The 6,544-nt window shown below is 37.3% G+C and overlaps 1 protein-coding gene across 1 annotated transcript in view; it reads left to right on the top strand.

Moving 5' to 3' along the window:
- Positions 1 to 6,544, top strand: part of LOC126759644 (uncharacterized) — a 174,295-nt gene that overhangs the window by 78,134 nt on the left and 89,617 nt on the right. The gene's annotated exons all lie outside the window — the stretch shown is intronic.

Below are 6,544 nucleotides of genomic sequence, written 5' to 3' on the forward strand. Positions count from 1 at the left end.
TGGCTATTCTTAGGCGGTATTTGTTGTTATTCTGTTTTTTTTTTTCTTTTAATATTTCTTATGCTTTTTTTATCGTCGAATTTCTGTTTTACTCTTTAAACAAGTGGTTCAAAATGCGACACACCCACTTTGGACTTTGCTGAGTGGCTATGTTGACACAAATATACCATAAATATGTATATTCCTATAGTACACATATATTTCTATACAGTTGTGTTTAGAAAAGTAGCAGTAAACACAAAAATTAAAAAAAAAACAAGTAAGGAATCTCTAAGTTCGGTTAATATTATACTCTTGCTACTTGCAAGAATCAAAGCCGGAGAAATACTTTCATATGCAGTACATTGGATGAGTATCGACCCAATTTTATCTATTTTCCCAATACCATTCTAAAAGACCAATCATATGGAGTAAAGTTAGTCGGATGTTATAAAATCATGATATTAGTTATTTAGTGGCTAGGTCAAGTTTTCGGTCAAATTTATCTATTTTATCTGGTACACTGCTATGAGTAAAACACGCTCCCTAATTTCATCAAGATAACTCACATAGTGGCCGATATATGCGGCAAAAAGTCACCCGAAAGTTCGAAAATCTTTATATTAGGTATATGGGGGCTAAGGCCCCAATTCAACCCATTTTTGACTTACAGACATACCATTTTCAGAGTAGGATATATTTAAATTAATATATAATCATATATATATATTATATATCTCATATATTGACCGATATTTTCGATCAAAAGTCAACTATAGATACTCGGGTCTTCACATTCGGTACCAAGGGCCTTCAAGAGTTTTGGTTTGGTTCTGGGATACAGGGTTTGTCCGGAAAGTAATAAGACTGATTTTCTTCCGCCGCGACTGTGCTTCGGTGCGTTCGCGCATCGACTGGATTCGGTAGAGGGCGTTCCTAGCTAACGAACAAGCAGCTGGTCAGTTGCCTTCGAGCACGTGTTTCTGTGACTGGTGCAAGCCGAAAATACAGCGTTCGTTAGAGCAAAGATACGCGTTTAAATTCTAAGTGAAACTCGGTAAATCTGCGACAGAGACGTTTGATATGATTAAGCAGGCTTACTCAAATGTTCCTTTAGCAATAAGTGGTGTGTTTCGGTGGCACTAGGCCTTTATGGAGTGCCGGGAAGAGATCACTGATGAAGACCGGAAGAAAGAGCAAATCCAAAGTGAAAACGATGCTCATTGTCTTTTTGACATCAAAGGCATCGTCCATCATAAATTTGTTCCTGCTGGACAAACCGTCAACGCCAAGTTTTACGTGGAAGTCCTCAAGACACTCAAACTAGGGGTAAATTGGGTCCGACAAGACATCGCAACCGATTCTAAGTTGCACACAACAACGCCCCGGCTCTCACCGCCGTTCTTGTGAACAGCTACCTAACCAAGACCGGCATTCCAACTCTTCCGCTGCCGCCCTAGAGCCCAGATGTGGCTCCTGGACTTTTTTTGTTTCCTTGCACGCTTTTCGAGACGACTTCCGTGACGCCTTCAATGCTTGGAAATCCCGCTGGCAGTGCTGCATCGACGAAGAAGAAACCTATTTTGAAAGTTTTTAAAGAATTGTAACGATTGGTTCAGTACATTTTTTTAACTCGACTCAGTTCTTTTACTTTCCGGATAATCCCTGTAATTCTGTATTTTTCTCTTAGGAAAAATCGATTTCGAATTCTGTTTTTTTGTATCTAGTGGGAAATGCCGCCGTGTTTCATTTCTGTTCTCTTGTCTGATACACTCAAAAGTAATGCCATACACTAGCTATTTTAACTCTGGTTGACCCACAGCTCTCTTTCTCAAAATTCAGCTTATATCAGTTGTTTGTTGGATTCGTCACTCTCGGAGGTTATGCGAATGGGCGCCATATGAAATAATTGGTATCATCAAAGGCTTTTTACTACTGCACGTTGTTATGCCATTTTATGGAACAACACTGTATATGAAAAATCGTGTATTTTACCGTTTTATAATCCTTCATTGGTGGCCGATAAATTTTAGCTGTGCTAAGTATAAAGTCATTGCCGACCAAGGAAATAAAACCCGTCATAACTAATTACTGTTTAATTGCTTACAGATATTTGTTTATCACAAAGGAAAATGTACAGTAAAAACCAGTTAATCTTTATGATAATTGCTACCATATAAAAAAAAAAACTTTGAAATTCCTATATTTTATTTGATTAACCAGTGACAAAGCGCAATGCAAGCGCTTTCGATCCGGTCTTTGCAATTGTCGATCGCGCATTTAGTAGGGATCAAAGTATCTCTGGGTGGTGATGGGTGCAAAGTGCTATTGTGTTTTAAGACGGAATATCTCAATTTACTGATAGCCAGTGCGATAAAGGGCAAAGTGCCATGTTGTTTATTGAATTAGTGATATTGTTTATCGAATAATTAAAAATTTCATTCAAATTGAATACAAAGTTATATAGCGATATTAGGTGTAGTACATAAATGAAGTACTATACCGTTAGGTTAGTTTATCTCTAATAGTTTATCTCTACAAGGTTTCGGAGTTGTCAAACGTATGCTTTCAATTAAAAAAATATAAAAATACATATCTATATCAAATATAACTTTCGAAAACTAATATTTACAAACTTCTTTGACCCGTTGGGAATTAACTGTTCATTATTATATATTTTGTTTTGCTCCAAAGTCTTTCGCTCAAAGCACATTATTTTCTTATAATGTATATTTATTTATAAACAACAATCTTAAATACGTGACATGACGCTCATACAGTCGGTGCCATAAAATTTCGTACATATTTCGGCAATCAACTGATATATACACCCTGATTGCCAAAGGCACCTGTTTTTTGTGTCACACCACTATTATAAATTTTAGTACTTCATTAAACTTTTTATACAAAGTTGTGATATTTTTTTGTAGTCAAACCAGAAATGCTTGCTTCTTTTCTATAACGATCGAACCTTCTTTGAATGCACATATTATTTTTGTTTATCCAGTCTAAACTACTCGTGTAACTCAAATTCTAAATTTTTCTTCCGTTCTCTTGTCTATAAATCAATAAATATTTAAAGAAACGATTTTTATCCTTATAATTTTATTGAATACACATTCTCAATTTCAATCTTATGACACTTTTCTATTTAAAAATAGCAATATTCCGCAGATCCGAATTAGTCGTTGGAAACCAATCTCGCTAGCTCTCGAACTCGTTAGATATTGGTTGCCGGTGAACTTGACACTCGCTTTGAGAACTATGGATTTCAACAAGATTATCCGAATTATACTACAAAATTTCTAAAAAATTATCTTGTCTTCTGCTCTCTAAAAGTCTTGAAATTGAAAACATATTTTCCCAGAAGTTGTTTTCTTAGACATAGCAAGTTGATCGTCATGACCGATACAACAGGCCCAAGAGGTCTTTCGAATACAGTATTTTTTCGAAGCAGATTATCTAGAGAAACTTTCTTTGTGATTGTTAATTTTTTATGTCCCATATTGAATTTAATATAAAAAGATATTTTATATTTTTAGTAAAAAAGCAAGAAAAACAATATTAAGCTATATTACCCTTCAGAAATAAAAATCCTTGCCAACTTTCGTGAAAATAGCTAGTAAAATAAAAAAGTTGTCCATACAAGGCCTTAACTACGATCGTTCAGTTTGTGTGGCAGCTATGTATATGCTATAGTGGTCTGATATCTATGGTTTTGACAAATGAGCAGCTGCTTTGGGAGAAAAGGAGGTGTACAAAATTTCAGTTCTATATCTCAAAAATTGAAGGAATAGTTTTTGTTATACAGACAAACGGACGGATGGACAGGCAGACGAACATGGCAAATTCAACTCAGCATGATCATGAATGTACCATATATACGAACCTTGCTTAAAAGCATTGCAAATTTTCTATTTTTAACAAAGTGTTTATTTTGTTCTCTTCAAAGTAATCACCCCATATACCATATATTGCACTTCTGCCAGTCTTTTTTCAATCCTCAAAGCTCCTCAAAGCACTTAAAAAGTAATTTTTGTGATCTTGTTTTGCTCCCTCTTCGGTGTAGTTTTTATCTCCTCCAACGAAGCGTAGTGTCATTCTTTCATGGGCCTCTTCAGTTTTAGAAATAAAAGAGAAAGTCGCAGGGGGCTAGTTTTGGGAAAATGGTGGCTGTGGCATCACTAATGTGTTGTTTTTGGCCAAATAAATATTGGCGCACAAGCAAAAATGCGTGAGCAGGGACGTTATCATGGTTTCTTCCACTAAACCGGGCGGACTGCTTCGCACAAATTGCAAATAACTTGCGGGTAATATTATTTATTGATCGTACGAACTTTTGGAAAGAACTCAAGATGAACAACGCCTCTGCAATCGAAGAAAATTGTTAGCAAAACCTCTACATCCGCTTGGCGCGCTTTTTCGATTTTGCTCATGCGGCAGCTTCCCCTAAGATTATTGAGTTTTCATTTCCACGTCATAACCAGAAACCCATGATTCGTCATCTGTTATGACCCTCTTGAACAGATCTGGATTGTCGCGGACGTGAGTCCAAGATCTCCTGAGCAATATCAACGCGACTCTATTTTTGTCGAAAGCGGGCAATTTTTGGCGTAAACTTCGCGATGAGTTGACCCATACCCAAATTATTGGTTAAAATTATCGTTCACATTTTCTTGACACCCTGAGAACATTTTGTACCATCGATAAACGTTAATTTTGTCCAAGATAGCTTCATCATGTGTCACAATTTACATTCGAAAAGCATTTGCGCCCTTAATTTTGTTTTTCACACAAAATTTTATACAAATTTTTTTATCTATTTTTTGGAATAAGCAAAAATCGAAGACGAACCAAAACGCGTCCAAACGAAGCATCAGTCAAAAATAATAAATATTCGAAGAGGCCGACTTTGTCAGCAAAAGTTAGGGATTTGAGTACCAACATAAAGCAACAAAACAATCGAAAATCGAATACACATAGACCGCGAAAATTCAAAATTCGCCATTCTTTTTGTATAAGCTTCATATACTTACTTATTTATATTTAATGGAGTCTGAGACGTCTCCTTCTGCGTATTGCAAACTTAACATACCCTAATCACGATACTAATTTTTTTTCTTTAAATCTCCACGACAGCGCTTTCTATATATCCTATCTATAGTTTAAAAATTTGTAGGAAAATCTTTTCTGCCGGCAGATTATTCCAATGAGCACACTTACAACGTCTGATTGTGTTTAACGTGGGATCCTGCTGTCGACAGCTTAACTCCACGGCGCTCAAAAGCACAACGGATCAAGACAATGCGTCGATCAGCGCCCTGAAAACTGGGTAAACATTTTCAGTACCAATTGGCAGTGTGGCATGGACACACTAACCACCTTGGTAGGGCTCGAGGCCCATCTAAAACCTCTGCCGTACTTTGGGTCCGGCACCCGGTTGCAATGCAACTCCACATTCGACTGACAAAGTCAGTTCTTCCCGCGATTTGGGTTTTAACCACAGCCACCACGAATCTCCACAAAAGGTCAAACCCAATGAGCAGACTGGAGCGAACTCCAGGGGCTACTGCTCCCCGTGGTACCAGGTTAAAGTCTTTGGTATGACCTTGTAGCCGAAGCTACGACCAGTTGAGCTTCCATACAGCCCTGGACTGGTGGCCAGGATCTTAGTCGCCTCTTACGACAGGCATGCCTTACAGCGGGTATATTCGGTTTCCCCTCGAACCCGGAGGAGTCCCCCCGTACCCGCAGGGTAAAAACTGAAAAAAAAATGTTAGGGCTTTAGTTCAACAAACCGCTACATATAATTTGCAGTCCGATTTTTGATATCGTTTTTATAAAAAAATTTATTTGAAAAATTTCATTTTTATAAAACGAAAATACTAAATTGTCTGTATACATACATATTTGCGATTTATACTGTATGTATTTTCGTATGTAAGGTTGTCAGCCGGTGTTTGTTTTCATATATTCACATATTCGATTGGCAGACGTATCTACGCGTGTGTGTAAATATTAAGTAATCTCGCGCTTTTTCGCGGATCGCGACGCGCGTTTACGTTCTGAAGTGTTAGATATTTATTTTAAGACCTCGCTGCACGCTCCCTCTCGATAAGTAATGCGAATCGCACTTTTTGCCGCTGATAACCAGAATTAATATTTTTAGAATAATAATGCCGTTAATGTGTTTTGAAATGCATTTGGTCAATATTAACTTGTTAATGTTTTATTATTTATTTATTTTGTTTATTTAATTTTTTATATAAAATGAATGAGTTGGCACAAGCCCTTCAAGCCTTGTTAGCTAACACCGGCGGGGAGGTGGGGTTGAGAACGGTGATAGTGAATTCAGGTAAACGCAACAACACACACACACACACACACACCGAGCGAAAACTGATAACATTGCCACCTTACACTTGTTTTTATTTTGGTAATGAAAAATTGATAATGACCATGCCTTATCAATGCTAAATACTGCACAATCTATACTATACCACACCGGGCTAGGTGCGTTGGAGGGGCGGGACGGATCGGGCTGACGAACTGTTGTGCGAACGCT

The sequence above is a fragment of the Bactrocera neohumeralis genome, chromosome 5 (assembly GCF_024586455.1).
Source record: "Bactrocera neohumeralis isolate Rockhampton chromosome 5, APGP_CSIRO_Bneo_wtdbg2-racon-allhic-juicebox.fasta_v2, whole genome shotgun sequence".
Lineage (NCBI taxonomy): Eukaryota > Metazoa > Arthropoda > Insecta > Diptera > Tephritidae > Bactrocera > Bactrocera neohumeralis.